This window comes from Manacus vitellinus, unplaced genomic scaffold (assembly GCF_001715985.3).
Source record: "Manacus vitellinus isolate BGI_N305 unplaced genomic scaffold, ASM171598v3 scaffold_6_pilon, whole genome shotgun sequence".
Taxonomy (NCBI): Eukaryota; Metazoa; Chordata; class Aves; order Passeriformes; family Pipridae; genus Manacus; species Manacus vitellinus.
This window is the reverse complement of record NW_021940750.1, coordinates 16102503-16122417: the sequence shown is the minus strand read 5'-3', so window position 1 is coordinate 16122417 and position 19915 is coordinate 16102503.

Here is a 19915-nt window from a genome sequence, read left to right as displayed (position 1 = left end):
CTGGTGGCCTTCATAAATAATTCAATACAAACCTGAGCTCAGGGCTGTAGAAATAAAAAAAACAGGTAAGCAAAACCTAAACAAACAAAAACCCACCAACCCAACAAAATTAAATACTTTTAACTTATTTCCTGAGAGACTAGTACAAGCCAGTGCTCACCTTACTGTAATAAAGGTATTAAAGCCAAAGTCAGTGTCTCCCCTACTGGAAGGGAACCCACAGCCCATCTGTCTCTCGTCCCTGACATGGAAATTATGGTTGCTTTTTTCCTTTGCTCCAAAAGCAAGAAGAACACATATGATTCTTAAGTTCCTCATACAAGTCTAATCTTTGCCAATGGTTCTGCCTGAAAGTGCTCAAATACTCTACCAACCACCCTTTTTGTAATCTGCCGAGGGAATAACTTGGTTGACAGTGATCCTGTGCTGACTCCCAGCAGCTGGAAATGGCTGTCATGTTCTTCACTGAAGTTAAGCCTTGAGTGTATTTTATAATGTCTGTTTAGACACTCTCCCTACTAGATACAAAATTATATCTTATAAGTGTAATTTGGAATAAAAGAATGAAGTGCTTAAATGTCTGTCACCTACCTTTTCCTAAATACTAATTGCTTACTGGTATTAAAACTGCAAGAATCTTTGACTTCTCAGATATTTGATGAAACTTTTGTTCAAAGTCTGCTTTTTTCAAGGCACTATTTCAAACCTATAATAGAATCAGTAGCATAACACAGAACTACCCAAATGTTTGTTTCTTCAACTCTTGTAACTTCTGTATCCGAAAGATGTACACAGTCACAGGGAAAGTGGCAAAGAGAACAAACATTATTTATTTCCCTACCTGAAGGCAGCTATTTGTTTGGTGCAGTAAGATTTAATTATGTTCAGTTATAATGCAAAGAGTTAACTTCAGCAATCATAAAGCAGCATAATTTAGTGACCAATACTTGAATAAGTTAGACTTTCCCATAAAACTAGGTTGCTCTGGAAGGGTTATAGATTTGTTGAATAGTACATGAGAGTAAAATGAAAAGAGATAGAAGTCCACAGTTTTCATATCCTAGGGTAATACATGAAAATACTAAGCTTTCTATCTCTCAAAAATTTATTTTCCAGATGCATTTTTCTAAGATTTAAAAAAACCTGAACATTATCCATAGGGCATTTTGGAAACTCTGAGAGAGAAGAGAGAATTATTCCAGAAATCCTCCTGTAAATTTTGTGTCAGAATTTTGAAGGAGATATTCCAGGAATGCCTTTGGGCACATTAATAATGTCATTTCCAGGCTAATTAAGGATATATGCTCTCTCCCAGTGGGATGAGTGACATGATATGTTTAACCAGGTCTTGCCAGGAAAACTAAAATACATGCCCATTTCAGTACATCATCATCTCTTCTTGGAAATATGCTTAGTCACCATCCAACTTTGCACAAAAGGAACAGATAAGCAGAGGAGCACGAATGCTTTGAACCTGAAGAACGTTCTGATGTAGTGTGGGTTTTCACTCCATCCATCTTTTCCATAGCTACTCATCTCTGAAAGTGTTAACACTAATAATCTTCTTTCTTTTTTACCCTACTTTGCCCTCTTTTACAAAGACACCAAAACATTAAAAAAAAAAATCCATAAAAGCAGGTATGCTTGAGTAATCTTACTGCAAGGCAAGAACAGACATGCATGTTACTCCAGCAGCAGACACACAACCCCACTGTGAAAGATGAGAACGGAATCCTTCCTTTACACTGGGTCATAGCCCTCCAAGATTTTACAGCTCATGACTGCAGAGGAGGGATGAATCATAGAAATGTTAGCTGGAAAGAACCTTTCGAGCTGTTTGGTCCAATCCATGGCTTGAATAATATTGGACTATTGCCAGCACCAGGTCAGCCACAGATTTGTCTGGCCAAGTTTTGAAACCATCCAAGGATGGAGCTTCCCCAGCCCCTCTGCATATTTTGTAGTTGTCATAGGCTGAGTACTTAGAAGGAGGAAGCATTTAACATCTTAAATCTTTGGTAGAATTCAAATGCAATAGGGAAATGTGTATGTCTAAATTCATTATTGTTTCAATTATTTATTCACTGTTTATTTTCTGTTTTCTTTTCTAGATTTTGAAACCAGTCTGACAATCAAGTCTCCCTAGATACTGCTCCCTGAGCCGAGGAGACAGGCGTGTCAGCCTGAATCACGCTGCCTCCAGCCCTCTGAGCATTTCCTGGTTCAGAGAGAGCAAGCAGCTATGTTCTGACAGTTTCAATGGGAGGTGTCAGCCTGTTTCCAGAGCTTTCAAAAGACATTCCATCCTTTCATGAATCATCACTGTGTGGAATCTCTGAGATAATGAGGCTATGAACATCATCTCACAATGCTATTTGGCTCAAAGACAGAGAAACATATGTGCATTCTCTTCTACACAGATTATGCAGGGGAAGTAGGGAAAATCCTGCTGTAAGACTTTTCTTAGCTTCATTTGCAAAAGGTTGGATGCTACTAGCAGAGGACAAGATGGAACTGGTCAACCACACATTGCACATCTCAACACAGCTTAGCTCTGCTTTACTCTTCTGCATAGAAGTGTGAAAGAGAATCACCATGGGATGTGAAACCTGCTAAAGCTTACTAAGGGCATTAGACTGAAATAGTTGCAAAAAAGCCAACTCATTTCAATTGAAAGACTATTTATTTCTCTTGTTGCCAAATTGAATGAGTCTGTGGAACCTCCTGAGTCTAGATTTGAGCTTACACAGATAGGATGACTCAGAGCTTATCATTATGCAACAGAACATGATAGTCATTGAGATGAAATTGATCTGCAACAAGAAAATTAAGTTCCCAAGGCCTACACTGCAGATTGACGTGACCATTTAGAATCCTAAATGGCACAGAAAATTCTTTATACTTGAGCTTTTATTTTGGAAAAGAAGTTAGAACCTAGCAGATATCCTGCCAAAATTGTCACCCAGAGTTTCAACTACCACTTTATCTGACTCTTCAGAATAGCATTTCTGAGTTGTACTATGAAACAACTTTTGTATTTTATACACACACAGACACATATATACACGTCTCAAAAGGTTTTATTCAGTAGCTACTATATTTAGTTCAGTCACTGCCCTCCAGGCTCAATCACAGGCTCAATCTGGTATTTGACCTCTTTATATAAAACCTACATAGGGAAAACAATAAAAAGCAAACCTGCAGTGCATTCCCTCAAAGAAGGATGTCTAACCCTCTGAAAATTAATAAAAAGTGAAGGTGACAGAAGAGACTAAAACATTTTTCTACCTTGCCTAGATTGTTCTATAAAAGGTGTATATTAAAATTCCCAGAGTTTACATATCATATGCCATATAAGAGCAACAATTTAACTGAATCAAATGTGAATATTGAATTAATGGAATTCTTTATTTATAGGTGTTTAAATGTAACAATTTTTTTTTCCTGTTTAAAGGTCACATGTTCTAATTGATTCACTAAATAAAAAGATAATAATGTGAAAACGTTTTAGAATCCAGCATTTCTTTTCTGAGCAGAGATCTTATATAAAGTAGTTCAGATCCTATATGTGAAAATATCTGGAGGAATCATTCCCCTACTACTTGAATTGTTCATTCAGCAGGCAATTATTCTCAATGTATGCAAAATACAGGCTGTAGCCCACCTGCTGCCTACACTAGCACAAAGCAAAGCCAGCTAATATAACCTCCATGATACTGCATTGCAGCACTTTCCAAAAATTTAACTTCTCTAATCAAAATATTCTGCTCAGAGTTCTAGACGAGCTTGGCTCTCAGTGATCTGAACACATTCCAGTATGAATTTGGTGGAGTAAACAGAAAATAGATAATAACCCACCTGTTGTGAATTTGCTAAGTTGTTTTTTCAGTATTAGGCCCAGTTCTACACAGTACTGAATTAAGGCTCAACTTTGTTGACTCAGATGTCTAGAGCACATTTTCTTCAGTGGTAGCCTGCATTTATTTACACACACAAGACAATTTCTCTCCTGGTGACCAAGGAAGAGGCTAATACCACTGTTGAGGCAGTTTTCCTTCTTTGTAAAATTATCTCAGCCTGAAGAACCTGGGCACTGAATTTTGACTATAGATTCAAGGAGTGAAAAACAGGTTATTTTTTTTTAATGTCTTAAGCAAATACCATTGTCTACACAGAACTAACCTGAGTCTCAGCATTTGTATTTATACCTCAAGGGAAGGAAATATTTAAGAGATGGTAAAAGCTGTTATGGGCTAGAGAGCCATAACATATAGCCAGCCCTTCCAGGAGAGTGAGAATTCCCTTCTTCTCCAGCTTTTATATCTACTTTCTTCATACAGCCTCCACTAAATCTCTTTGCAATTAAACCTGCCAGGGTTCAGCTAACATGTAAAGAGCATCCAGATACTTACCTCAGAATTAATCCTCCACAGTGCAATGGAATAAGTAAGTATGGTAATTAACGGTCACAGCAATTAAGGCAATCTCATATTGTGATACTCGTTCTCAGCAGAAAGAAAAATCTAGTTGATTTCTGCTGACTGAGGGCCCAGATTGCCAATGCTACACTGAAAGATTTAATACAGCAACTTGCAACACAGCAAATCTGCCTCCTCTCTTCTATAAAAATGAGAATGAGGTGACACACAGAGATCTTACTCCAATCTATATTGTTCTTTTCTGTGCTGTACTTTGACCTATACTGAGTCAAAAATACTGTAAGATACAGCATGCTAACCAACTTTATTTCTATTCTCTGGTACGCTTATGTTTACAACTTGTATTTAACTACATGTTAAAATATAAGCAAAAGCTAGCAACTGTGTTTTTTGCTTCATCTGGCAGTGAAATGTAAGAAGAAAGCCAAGTGAACTGAAAGAAGAACTGCTAAACTGAAAATGTGTTCCCCAAAAGCATTCCACAAAACGTTGGTCACTCGTTACAGATCCTGGAGGAAATACCAGTAGATTTCTGTCACCCAGAGCAATGAGGAGTCAAGGCATTGGCACAGTAGAACTGGGAAAGACATCTTTATAGAGACTGGGATTATAGAACTAATGAAATAGCTGAAGATATTCCTACCACCAACATCTATGTTCCATCATTTGTTCTTACCAGGCAAAAAAAAATAAACTAATAAAAGAAAGATAAACTGACTCGTGAGCTCTTTCTCTGCAAAACTAAAGAAGCAAAGAAAGACAAACCAGCAAAAGATAAATTTCTCTTGTCCCCTATGAAAAATGCAATGTTGTTCTTGAAGAATATAAATAAATATTAATAAAATCATTCTAAAACAGTAATAATGGATAATATAGATCTTTAAACATATAAATTCTATTAAATTTATATATTCTGTACTTTAATCCATAGAAGTGTTCATACAGAAGATTATGAATGTTTACAGAAGTTGATTGGAAGAAATATGAGTTTATTTGGGGGTTTTGATGCACACTATCTGCATGATCTTGGGAAGCTTCAGAGGCAGTCATACGTATTCTTGTGCAGATGATGAATCTTATTCATGCCAATAGCCCCTTCCTTTCACATCCTTTTTAAGTGTTCACAAACATATCTATCTGCAGAATCAGTCATCCATTCCATATGACGCAAAACACTAAGTATAAAATGAGCTAATAACAATTTTCTCCTTATGTATGTCTATTTCCCCACCCTTCGTCTTTATCAGATCAGAATATGTCTGGTGACCTTTGTTAGGATCATAGAATCATCATAGAATGGCTTGGGTTGGAAGAGACCTTAAAGATCATTTAGTTCCAACTCCCCCCACCATAGGTAGGGATGCCACTTGCTATATCAGGTTGCTCAGGGCCTCATCCAGCCTGGCCTTGAACACTAACAGGGATGGGACATCCACAGCTTCTCTGGGAAACCTGTTCCAGTATCCCACTACCTTCTAAGTAGCATATACATCTAGAGTACCTAGCACAAATGGAACCAAAATTCGGTTGGTATACATAATTTTAACAGTAGCCAAGTAACAGTAGGCTGATAAAAACCTTCTGTTTTAATAGTCCCTCTTTGTAAAACACTGAAAAATCAGAGAGGGGTTTTTTTCTAGTTTAAAGCATTCACAAAATCAATGATCATGCAAAACAGAAGTGGGAGTGAACAAACTGAATCTTTTCTACTTCTTTGAAGTCCCAAAATACAGAAGAGGAGAAGCTGGATTCCCTATCCTTTACACAGTAGAGAAGGAAGGGAAGAAGCAAATTTGGTAGTCAGTCAAGAAGTCGCACTTCTGACTGTCAAATGCCAGGAATCTTTAAAGAAGATTTTACCTCTTCGTTCATTGAAGACCTGTAATGCATAGAGCTATAACATTCTGAACATTTTATGTACAGTATATAGCAAAAAGGTTTTGCACATGAAATAGAGAGTTAAACAGAGTCAACTTCTGACATGTCTGAGTAAAACAAATCATGCTTCCAGGTGAAATTTTTCTTTTAATAACCTGACTACCTTTGGCAAAATGTTCCACATTTGGCAACAGCTTAATTTCAGCGTATGCATACAGGCTGTATGCTGGGGGCTCAGCCAGAAATTAGAAGATGGAAATAATTAACATCTGGTGCTCACTAACACCATAGCCAACAAAGAGAGGCTGGTGCAAGCTAATTACATGTGCTATGACTGAATTAGAAAATGGGCACGGTAATCCATGCTATAAAGTTGCAGGTCCAAGTGAGGACTATCCTATCAACCCTTGCTCAAAATGGGTGAGCCAGGGAGGCCAGAAGGACTGGTGTTGTGAAGGTATGGATAGGCAACACAGAAAACAAAAACTAAGGAATTCATGTGGTAATAGTTTATTACAATTGCAAGTAGTCTAGGTTTGAGCAATCTGAGGTGATCGCAGCAATTTTTTTTAACAAATTTGAAACACTTTTGGAGAAAGCAATGATTTTTACTCTGCTACAGCATCTCCTGGATGAAAAATATGGATTTTAATATTAATGTCTTCTTTTCCATTTCATCTCAACAGTTTAGTGATTCTTCCCCACAAGGTGGCAGAAAGACCACACAGTTGACCAATAATGGTTATACCCAATCTCAGCCTTGTAAAAAAATTACCATTTTAAAAGTCCTGCCACCAAAGCAAAATAAATCCTTAAACAACTAATTCTATGTTGATTGGAACAGTGCAACATAGCCATATGACATAACAAAAGTTTAAGGCAGAAGATCACAAACAGACGAGATTAAACTGCTTAGTCATCATGATCTACTCAAATATTATTATGCAAATGGAGGTTTTGCACAAATGCCAACCAGTGATGCCTTGGTTATCTGAATGGAAATGGATATGAAAGCAATTTGGATAAGAAAGAGGATCATATTTTAATACAAATGAACCCAGCCTGGAGGGCAATAACCTCATGTTGGATGAGCTTTCAAATAATAAAGATTCATTAAAAGAAACTCAATATCAGGCTTTTAAAACATAAGTTTCAAGGTGGATAATGAAGGCACATGCCATGTAGGGAAGGGCATCCAACCTCAGATCACACAGGGCTGTGCACCTGGCATGAAACAGGATAGCTCTCATGCCTCTGTCGGACAGGAGCACGGTGTGGGCAGTGGGCTACCTCTTGGGCAGCAGGGCTGGCCTGAGCAGGGGACTCTGGGTGCAGCAGGAGCCAGGCAGGCAGAGTAAAGGCTGCCTGGCCAGCTGGCAGGGAGAGCCTTCTAGCTCTAGGACTCTAGACCCAGGATTCAGGGAATGGGCAGGAGCAAGACATGAACTCAGCAGGAAGCAGGAGATTTGCAATCATGGTAACAGACTGCAGCCTGGAGCAGTTTGTGAGCTCAGCCTCATGCCTGTTGGGGTGAGTTCCCTCCTGCAGCACAGAGGAGATGGATGAAGCTGGGGCTGAACCAGAAGCCCTGCAGCCCGGTCAGGGCCCTGCCATGTGCCATAGGTTCTTTCCTTACAAAAAAGGTGTAAGGCACTTCTCTAAACTAGTGATTACAACACTGTTCCTCTCCTGGATTTGCCTAAGCTGCATCACTGATCACAATGATGCAGAAAGGAAACAACTCTTGCTCAACACTCTAGTTTTCATCCTCTTCCCTCAGAGTATCTCTCTTAGTGTCCACCTGACACTGTTTTTTTTTTATAAGCAGACAAAAAGACATGCTGCATGTACATAAGAATTCCTCTCTACCTCTGTACCAGATACTCCCAGTTTTTCCTATGCCTCCAATCAATAAATTGCAATTTCCCCCTTGAGGATCAGCAGTAGGTAGGAATAATCCTTACAAGCTCCAGAAAGGCCTGCAGCCCTGGCATACCATATGTGTAACTGGCCTTCTAAGAGGCTTAAAAAATAAGAATTTATGAGATATCTTTCAGTGGAACTGACTGCTGTTGTTATTTCAGAATAAAATAAGAAGCAAAAGATAACTCGAAGTCAGGCAAAAGCCAGTTAAAGTGAACAGAAACAATAAAGCCACATACACAGCAGTGATGGCAGTAAACAGTCATGTGCCAAAAAGACCTGACACAACCATGTCTCAGTAACAAACATTCTCTTCAACTTGTGAAAATGCCCATGATTTTGTTGAAAAAAAATATTCCCAAGTCTGCTCAAGCCAGAAAATCAAATTAAGAAAGCATTTAAAAATCAGCTTAAAGTGATTAAAATTTTTGTGAAGTGGAAAAAAAAGGGATTTTTAAATCACTTTTGCTTGTCAGGAAGAAAGTACATCATCTGACTGAATATGTTGCCCACACGCAAACAGAACAGCTACAAGAAGCCAGGCTGTGCTATGCAACAGCTTCCATGTTCACCATAGTGCCACAGTGACTGCAGCCTCAGCAGAGTCATCCCTCCCTCCTGCTCTGGCCCTAAAGATCAGGAAAATAGGTTTGTAAGTATATTTAGTTTGCCATTTTGTGCCTCCCTCTCTTTTACAATCAGGTGAGCCAGACCTAAGTTAAAAAAAATTAATCCACTGAAATACATTAATGTGTTTGGGATGCCACAAGAAAACCTTGGAGTATCCTTTATTGGGTTTTGGATTATCAATTTACAGCAGCCAGAGTCTCCAAGGTAATTTAGTGGAGTTTAAGAATAGCTTCTTTTTATACCAGTGGGACTGTGCATCTACAGAGACATTGTCCTACATCTAAGAGAAGCCAGGGCATTTAACAATATTCTTCTCACAGAGAGAAGAAACACATTTCAATTGTTTCATGTATGAAAAAGATGAATCTTATTCATGACCTAAACTGGAAAAAGGTGATTTTACAGCTGAAATTCAGGAGACAGGGAACTGCCACCACAATGGTTCACAGATCTCCACATAGCCTCAGGTGAGTCGCATCCCTACTCTCACCTGAGAAGTGATGGAGGCAGTGTGTCACATTTGTTTCATCTGTGTCATTTGGATCTATTTAAATTGTCTTCTTTCTAGGACAGAAACAGATGCTGAGGGTTCTCTTTTTCTTAATGGAAGAGGACTAATAACGTAAACATCAATAAAATGCCCTGCACTAAATTAAAATTCTTGCATTAAACTACTTATTGTACCATGGAGGAGAAAGGAAATGAAAGCATGGCAGGCTCTGCATCGACTGTTTGAGTTAGGGAGCTTCTGCTCTCCTGCTTTTGCCCTGATCCCTGGGAAGGTTTGGAACAGAGCCAAGAAGGAAGTGTATCAGAGTAGGCCAAATGTACTTTCTCCATGAAGGTGCTATCTCCAGATTATGCTGGATCTGTATTTTCAAGTCTAGCTAAGCAGGGTCAGATCAGATTTCCCTAGTCTATACTGTGAATTTTCCCCTTGATAAGCATCCCCATGCTATACCAGGTGCATGCTTATCCTGACTGACAGCCTTTAGGCTTTCATATTTCAGAACATGGGACATGCAGAAATTAAGGAAATGAAGCAGCACAGTGGCTTTTATGTCCTTTTGCTGAGATCCTGCAGTCTTTTAAAGCTGCCTAGTTTTGGTGCTAAGTACTTGAGTTACTCACTAAGAACAGCTTGCTCCTCCCCCAGAAGAATGAGCCAGAGGAAACCCTGCAAACGGTTTCCAGTTTGCAGCAAGAGGGGTTTTGCTATATGAGGGATAATCTACTTTGCAAAGCTACTTGTTATAGTTAATGGGCATCAGAGTGGTACATAGAAAATTATGACCAAAAGGGCTTAGGTAAAATGAAGATATGTTATTGGAGCACCACAAAGAAAGAAGGCACTTTGTTGCCAAGCTAAAACACCACTGGGCTGATACAGCCACTACTGATCATGTTCACACAGCCACAACTGCCTTGCCCACTCCCTGCAAAACTGAGAAAAGCTTCATGCACTTTATATCTCTTACCTAGCAGCTATGATTTAGCATCATACTAGATAAATCCTATGAAGTCCTAAAAGCAAAGCAGTCAAGAACCTCCCTTGCAGATGTTTGTTTTCAGGGCATGTTTACAGATGATTTATCCCTGATTAACCTGGTTAATTAACTAAATGTGGTAAAGACAGCATGGCTACATCTTTCTTATTACCAAAAACATTACCCAAAGTGCAAGCAGATTTGCAATTCTCTAAAAGAAAGCTAGAACCCTATCATAAAATGCAACAGACCTGACCAATTGTCTAAAAATATCAAAGCTTTTATAACACTGTATATTCAGTTTATATTCATTTACTGGGAATACTAAAAGAAAAAGGAAGAATTTAACACAACCAGGAACTTAGCAGATTCTATAAAAAATCACGCAGGAAGCAACTTTGCTCAGTGTCAAATCCTTAGTCAGTTAAACTCTAATTGCACTGTAGTTTAAGATGGAAATGACAGAGCTCATCAAATTTATGTCACTGCAAGGGCTGTCAGAGAAGATATATCAGATACTAAGCTGAGGATATATTTGTTCTTAATAAAAAGGCCAAGAAAAAAAATGTATCTTCTTCCTACATCCATCAGCTGAGGCGAGAACACATAACTGGTTTAGAAGATAAGCCAATAACTAATTCAGTCATGTGGAAAGAGCTGCCATGAAATCCCTCCCACCACCCACAACATTTTTCCACCCACATTGTTTGTGCTGCTGCTCAATCCCCACCTAAACTTTTAGAAACTGAAATTCATCTCTTGACAATCCTAATGTTTTGTTATTTCAACCCACGATTCTTTGCTTCATTGGCAGCATAATATGTTAATGACAATGAAATCTCCACAAGCCCAATTCAAGACCTTCAGATGTCCACAGCAGCAGTCATTTGAAAGGGAATCTATCCTTATTAGAGGAGAGAGGATTTTCAATCAATAACTGCCAGCTGTACATTTTCTTAAACATGTTGTCAATGGGGTTTCTCTCTTTCCTTGTATCAGCCAAATGCTTTTCATACTCACAAATGTGAGAGCCATTTAGTCGCTCCTTGCATCCGTTTGGATTTTAGTTTCTCCAGTGAGAATGTCAACAAGGAGGCCAACATTGACTGTGATTTCTGTGTTATCTGTATATACATGGAGTAGAAACTGTGTTGAGACCATAAACTCATTTCACATTCTGTAGGTCACTGAACAGCTGCTGGTAATGATTTTTGCTCACTAATGACCTAGGTTATATTTGAATCAGTGCCCTAGAGGTGAAAATTCTGTATTCCATTACTGATCCCCTGAGTCATAAAAATCCCTTCATATTCTTTTTTCTAGATGGCTTTTGCAGTATTGTTATTTATTATCTTATAAAAATTGCAAGTTCATCAAGCTTCAGAAAAATGCATAATAAAAAGCAGGACATAAGAGATGGAAGTATTTGCATTAAATGACCCTCAAAATGTGGCAATACAATGGAATCAGCAATATATAACTGTCAAATGGGTTGGAAATAAGAGGCTTGCAACCCACTGAAAGGAAATACTATTTCAGAAGAATAGAATTGTATAACCAAATATATGAGCAATACGTTATTTTTGGCATAGTAAATGAATTATAACATTGGCTTTTAACCCCATCCTTAGGTAATATGCCAACATATGTAATTTGCATATTTAAGTTTACATGGGCACTTCTACCAGGGAAGTATACTTCTTCTAATAAGATATTATACATATCATTTGCCACATTACGACCTCCCATGTGTTAGATACACAATTCTCCTGATCCCAGTGCACGATTAATGAAGAGAAACACCCGAGCTCCTGGGAGAAAAAATTTACTGTGAATTTTAAAAACCACAGATTTGTGTAGGAAATGTAGCAAGCCATTAAAAAGACAGAGATAAGTGCTTTGGTGTCTCAGTGTACCAGTGCTTTTCAAATATTAGACTCTTCCTACCTGCTGTGCTTAGCTTCAGAATTCAGTACTGCCACAGGAAAAAAAAAGATCTGTTTGGTTTTTCATCCCTGTACCACATGGCTTTCACTTTCATCAAAACACAGCAAAAGTGTCACAGGGGAATCATTGCCTTGGCTGCCTTAGCACTGCTGATCTTTGACCTCTGACGGAAATGGATTCCAGGCACACTTCTGCTTGACAAGTGAACCGTGTAAAATCTTGATGAGGTGTGTGTTTTGTTTGGTTTGGTTTCATTAACAAGCCCTAAAATTCAAGGGAAAGCTTTGTCTAACAAAAAAAGCCCACTTTTTTTATCCATGCTTTCCCTTTGTAAATTTACTGACCTAGAATGGCAAATGCTGCCCTTCTACATAGGTAAAAAGCACATTAGTACATCAGAGTGGCATTTTAGAAAAACACAAAGGGCAACGGCTACGCATGTAGACCTTGTGGCAAAAGAGGAAAGCTTAGAGCCATGACGTCATAAATCTCAGCAACTCCTGCAATGCACTGAGCACGCACAGGCAGAATAATGATTCTGCTCCCTGGAGGAAAAAGCTTAGGAGAGGAGGAAAGAAAAGATTATTTTTAGCTAAGGGAACCCTTTGTCTTACAGCATTAAAAATCCTTGAGTTGGCTTCTCACAATAGCAGCCTTGTGCTGTGCTCTACTGTTAACTCATGGAGTGCTGTAAAATGTAACAACTACAGAGCAAAAGTGCCACCTTCTGAACTTGCCTATTTGCTTTTACTTTATGCCGCTTTGGCTCCGATTACAATTTTGCATATATCAAAGCTTAAGATTTTAGCCATAAAATTCAAAGCTCTTGCTCTTATTCATTACCAGGTTACATGTTTTCATAAGGAATGCAGACCTAAACAATAGGAGCAATAAGCAACGTATTAGACTGGCGAGTTTAAAACGTAATATCTAAAATTAAACTGAAAGTCCATTACCATTTGAACATTTTATCTAGTGAGACACAGATCTCCCTTTTCCTCTAATGCCAAAGAAATTTGATTCTACATCCATTAATAATCCCAGATGTCAGCCATAGACAACATTTTCATCAATCATCGCATTAAAGCACTGACCAAAAGATATACCTATAAAAGAAGAAAACACACTTCCCACTACCTTAATGTGTTTAATGTGTTTTCAAGATTTTAAGACATTTTGCTGAAGGCTACTTTTAGTAACACGAAGAGACAACTGCATATACATCTCAGCTGCAAAAATCTGATTTTGTTTAGCAAAGCAAAAAGAAGTTTTACAACCTATTTTAGATGCATCTTAGATACTACATTTTGTAGTATACCTGGCTGTTTGCTAGGGCTGATTTGGACCAGCTTTCACCTGGCCTCTAGTACATGTGGAAGAGCCATGACTGCCTACACTTTCTCCATGGGCAGGGGTGGCCTGGCATAGCTCTATTAAATGGTGTAACAGGGGTATTTCTACCTGACACAAATCAAACTTGAGATGAGCTACCCAAGCTGCCTCTGAAACCATTAATTCAAGTACCAGAAACAAGACAGACAGTGCAGTATTAGTCTGACTAATAAGCAGGGATAATTAGTCTATATAGCAGCTTGTACTAATGAATTTCAATGAAAATGGGCTAAATCTAATTACTGAACATTTTTCTGGTTAAGAGCACATACACAAAGTGTTACTATGAATTTCCTGGTCCACAGTAACTGTCCACACATTTAACCTTTCAGTGGAATTCATACCAGTTTCATTCCACACCATACCCCTAGATTAGGCCTCCTGACCATCTATTTGAGAAGTTATGCCGAAGACTGAAGGAGGAAGGTTTGTCACTGACACAGGGGATCCTGTGCACTAGAACACAGCTGGTGAGCAGAAAAAAACCCCACATGCTGCTACCATCACATCATAGTTGTTCTCCACCACTGACTTCTCCTTAGGGCAACTTTTAAGAATAGATGCACAAGATAATGGAGACGGCAATCAGAGTAACTGATGGGGAAGGAGGAGAGAAGCATTAACCACCCTTCCTCTATCAAAAATCCCCCACTTTGCCATCCCACATCATTGGGCAGCTCTTGGAAATCAAATGTCTTCAGTGAATCAGCTAGAGGCACAGATCATGTTAGATTCATCATGTACCTGCCACACAAAAATGACGGTACTCCAGGACTTGCCTCTTTCACAGCAGCAAGTCTACCACATGAAAATTCAGCCTCTGAACCCTTTTCTATAGGTATTGTTGTTCCATATAAATAAATCACACTGTTCCCAGTTGAAACCCTGGTGATGTTTTTAAGACTGTTACCACCTTGCTTGTTCATTGCTTCAAATGTAGAAGAAATTGAAATAATGCATCAAAGACTTTCAGATGTATAGCCTTTCAGAAAAGTGCTTCAGAACATACAAAGCTGCCATTTTCATAAGGAAATTTACTCATTGTTATTTCAGGAAACAAACAGAGCCTTATACATAGTATGCCTATCCTCTCCATCAGTAAACAACACCACATATAAAGATTTCTAACCTTACTAATAATTGCTGGTTATCACAATAATTAGGAGTTTGGAATGCTAACAAATAGTTATCCTAACTTCCTAGCACATGCAGTAGATAATGTATATTGCTTATTGACATCCGATGCCACAGATGTGCTATTTTACTGACACCTACAGAAACCATAAGAAAATAAATACATTACACAAAAAACGTCCTAACTCAAACGTTACAGTCTCATCCTTCACAGGAAAAGCATCTGAAATCTGTTAATAACTTGAACTTTAGCCATATCTTAATGAGATACAGACTCGATTCTTTTAGTAAGTGAAGCAGCAAATTCAAATGTTTCTAAAGACAGATATTACAATCCATTGTGACCAAAAACTGTCTCAGCATTCAGTTTAAACAACAATACTAATGAAGCATGATAATCCTTGATGGTACAGGATGTTTAAACATTTAATTAATATTAGCCAGCAAAGACTAATCAAGGGTTGGAAAGAAAGTCCTATAAGCTGGTCTAAGAATGATGACTCACTAGCTTGAAAACAAATCCTACCCTGATTGCCAATAATTGGGCATTAATAGGTATTAATAATACGAGTGCATGTAGACAGGTTTTAGAGAGGAAGTAGTTACTGTGGGGGAAGTACTATCAAGTGACCTTTTTCCAAAAACCAAAATTTCCTCACAGAAGTTATGTTAAAATTTTAGACTTTTTGACAAGGAAACTGCAATGACAAATAATACAGATCACTAGAAAGCTTAAGGATTATGGCATCTGGGACTTTTTAAAATATATATATCATTCCTAGGGGGAAATTTTCATTAAAACACTTACTTTGAAGAGTGGATGCTACAAGAGAACCTAGAGAAACAGCCTTTGGCCCTGAGATTGGCACAGCTGAAGGGAAGACCCTTACCTTGGGAAAGGATCTCTGATTATGAAGAGTAATCAACTTACATAGATGGCATGTTCAGTGAAAGGACCATATTTAACTGAACTAAAGAAATAAGTGTGGTCACTGCAAAATAAAGCATTGTTATATTAATGAAGAGATCCTGAGAAGTTAAAAGAAATTGACATATTACTGAGGATCACAAAATAGGATACTCTGTAAAGGAGAAACACAGTGGTGCAGTAACCCTGAATGTAACACAGCCATTGTAATATTCTCCAGCAGAGCAGGAAAAGATAAAGGTGTTTGACAGCACTCTTTATTAATGGCATATTAAAGTAAGAAAGACAGAAGAAAGAGAGGCTACAGAATAGGTCCAGAGGTGAACAGACAGCACTGAAATTCATTCACAGAAATAATTACCAGTGGTTGCCTCATAGTTGACAAAACATTATTTAAAAAGCCCTGTAATAACATTACTGAAGAACTGTTTATTTTTGGATGAGACAGTGGTTTTTGTAGACTTCATAAACAAATAGCCACTTTCTTTCAACAAGAGCAAAGGAAAGAGAAATTGATCTCCTATTGAACGAATTTCATTTTATTCAATACACTGAATCTAAGTATAGAAATACATACTTATATTTTTATATATATAAGTATATAATTCAATAAATACTAATGGTTGAAATTTTCTGTTTCTGTAGGGCACACATGGGACATACTTTGCTAAATCTATTGGACAAGTAATTTTATGGATTTTATTTTAAAGGTGACACTTGGAATTTCTTTACATCAGATGCGCATGTTTCCCATAAATTGTATATGAGTCAAGAAAAGAAAAATCTCACATGGGATTAACATACCAGACCCAGCTACATAAACAGCAACGATCACTAGGCTAGAAAGGAAAGAGAGGCCTGGGAAAAATGAGAGCCAAGTTGTCAGTCTCCAATATCTTGTCTGTATAGCTCAGAGAGAAAAATTGATGGGATCCTTGCCAGTAAGTAATGTGGAGCCAAACATTCTTTTTCAGGGAGTTTCAAATTGAAGGTTTTCTTGAAAAGTGCCTCCCAGAGAGATTTTTCATGCGTTGGATTTTCCTTCTTTGTCCTGCTCTCCTTCTGCTTTAGGTCCTGAATTCAGATTGTTATTTAGCCCCTCTGTCACATTCTCCCTCTCTATATATGTGTTTATAATAAGGCTTACCTTTCTATCATACAAGGCTTTTTTTGTGAAGACCTGTCAGCTAATTAAACAACACTTGTAATTCACTAAATATTATTACCAGCTAAATCATATACCCTTTCCTTCGGCTGAGACAACTGTGTTTCTCTGTAATTTTTTCTAGTTTAAGAGAAAAAAGGAGACTTTTGCTCATCTTTTCCTGATTTTCTCTTTCAGACAGCTGAGCACTATCTAGCACACATGTGCTATGGACAGTCTGCTTTAAAGGACCCGGGAAGATGAAGTTCCGAGCAAAGAGGATGTCCTTTCAATATCTGAAGTGAATAATCCTATGTTCGAATTTTGGAGAATTCTGGTGTGAATATCTCATTCCATACTTGGTCTAGGAAAGCAGACAAATAAACAAGGACCAGTTAAATTCTGTTTACTGAAATGATCTTTCACAGTATTTGGCACTGAAAATGAAGGGTATCCACCTGGTACCCAATATGGATTTGCAATTATTGGAGTTGATTCTCAGATGACTTCCAGTACACGACAAATGATGACTTCCACATCTTCCCCAACTACTGGGGGGAAGAAGGACAATCTCTTCTAACACTAGTGAAAATGTATTTCTATATGGATTTCTGAGGATTTCACAAACATACTTCAAGGCCACTGACAAACAGGTGAGTGAATAATCTCTATGACACTAAATGACTTTCACCATGAAAAACCCTTTCCCTTATGACATACTATTTCCTCTCTGACTTTTCCCTGCCCCAGCTACCTCTGACTAAATAAATGCTAAACTTGTCCAGCTGGAATTAATGAGCACTTTAACAGACCATGTAAAACTGCTACAAATTTTGAAATATAAACCGATGTTGTATACTATATTGAAAAGATTTTCAGTTATTGCAACCCTTCGAACAAATTTAACACAGAAAAAAAAATGAAAATAAAACCAGAGAGGATGATGCTTTGATATGAAAAGAAACTTAAAGTAAGAGTACTATATCTCTGAAAACCATGCAAAGGAGATAATGCAATCATACACATACAGAAGGAAGTTAAAAGAATAACTCTTTTTTACCAGAGATGAGTAGTAGTATTCCCTTTACTTCTGCTCTTTTTTACAGTTAGTGATCTGAAGTAATATTCATACTAACAGGTGCTAGATAAGCTGCTAGATATTTCAGATGTCTGTGGAGATTTTTTGATACAACAAGTTGTAAAACACACTATGAGAACACAGGAAATATTAATCCTCATGTTTCAGGATAACCACTTCCAGGACTCAAGAAGGTCAGGATGACATTTCCTGCATAGTACGTAATTGCTCCCCAATTAGTACAAAGATTTTCACCTTAAAAAGCCAGAATATAGACAAAGGAGTGACAAAATACTCTGTTGCAGTACTGAAACTTTAGTTTTTCCTTTTAGACTTCTCAGAAATTTAGTTTTAGTTTTTTTTTTCAGATCAAGTGAAAAGGAAATTTTTTTTTATTATTTTTACTATTACTGATTGAAACAGCTCTTTCTGGTACAGAAAAAAATTAATCCAAATATTTTAAATATTTTCAATATATAAAGGTTAAAAAGGCAGGAAAATATCGTTGCTGAGGCATGATTAAGTTGACAGAAATTTCATGTGTGAAAAATATTTCTACTAGAGAAGAAAAATGAAATGATAGCATTGCAGATAGTTTTGAAAGAATAGGAATTTACAAAATGTTGCCAAGTTTCAGCAAGGAAAAGGTGAAATTAAATTCTCACACTTTAAAAAAAAGAACCAAGCAAACCATGGAGTCAAAAATATGTAACACTCCATATTATTATTATTATTATCATTATTATTGAGAAGAGAAAGGAGTAAGTGATTACCTGAGTACCTGCATGTTCAAGAGAGAAGAACTGGATATTTGAGTACTTTTTCTGTTTTCCTGAAATATTGTGTGTGTGTCCTTCATTTAAACACCATGGGCTGCTGTGAAACCTTTGTATAACAGTAACTATCAAACAGGGTGAGCCTCGGAGGCTCCAGCCATTAGCATTGCTTAACTGACTTGAGAAGTTCAGCTGCAACCTCCTGTTCGGAAATGCAAAAATCTCAACTGCATTCTGATGTAATGAACAGACAAGGTATGGAGGGTGTTTAGAATAAAAATTCAGAGAAGGGTAAGACTGTTTTCAAGCTTTTTTTTTCTGGAGAACAAGGATTGATTAAAAGACTGGCAGACCATGCAAGGTATGAGAGCTTTCAAGAAGAAAAGTTCTTTTATGGATCGATCACAGCAGTTTCTTCTGGCAGCATCAGATGCAATGGCTCACGTGCTTTGTTCGTGTGTTTTTCAGTGTTAAACTTTTTCAGATATTTCAGTAGCAACATCAGATGCAGTTGAATTCAATCACCATGAATCAGATTTATGGTCAGGAAAGTCAGTCATCTGTACTAGCTAGTCATTCTGCAGGTTTTTCAGTACCATCACAGTAGATCCTGTGAGCCACACATTCTCCCAATGTTATTCTCACTGAGCAGCTTTTCTGCAAAAAATCTTATTGACTTCAATGCATAAGTGAATTTTATTCTTACTGGCAGGAGACCTGATTACAATTTTTATCATGGGTACAAGTTTTTTTCCCTTGCTTCTATCCCCTATCATTACCCATCAACTGAGGATCTTTTTCTGAAAGCACTTTCTATTGTTGGAAATACTAGTCAATGCTTACATTAGAAAGAGGTGCTTGGGAGCACCTGTGCTGTGCTGCAGAAGAGATCAGACAGGAAGGAATAAAAATGTGGTGGAAAATGAGCAGTTCCTCTAATAGTTATTTCCTTTTGGGAAAAAATCTCTTCTCAGCCTTGTTCCAGATGTGCAATCAATCTTGCAAATAAAGCATCAGTAGGATGCAGGATTGATTGTTTTGAGGTAATTTTCTAAATCTGTTCCAGAAAAGAGAGAAATATCAGAACATTTAGCCTACTGCATGTCCTTTTTAAATATGGTGCCAAGCTTCCTCCCTTAATAAATAAATAAATAAATAA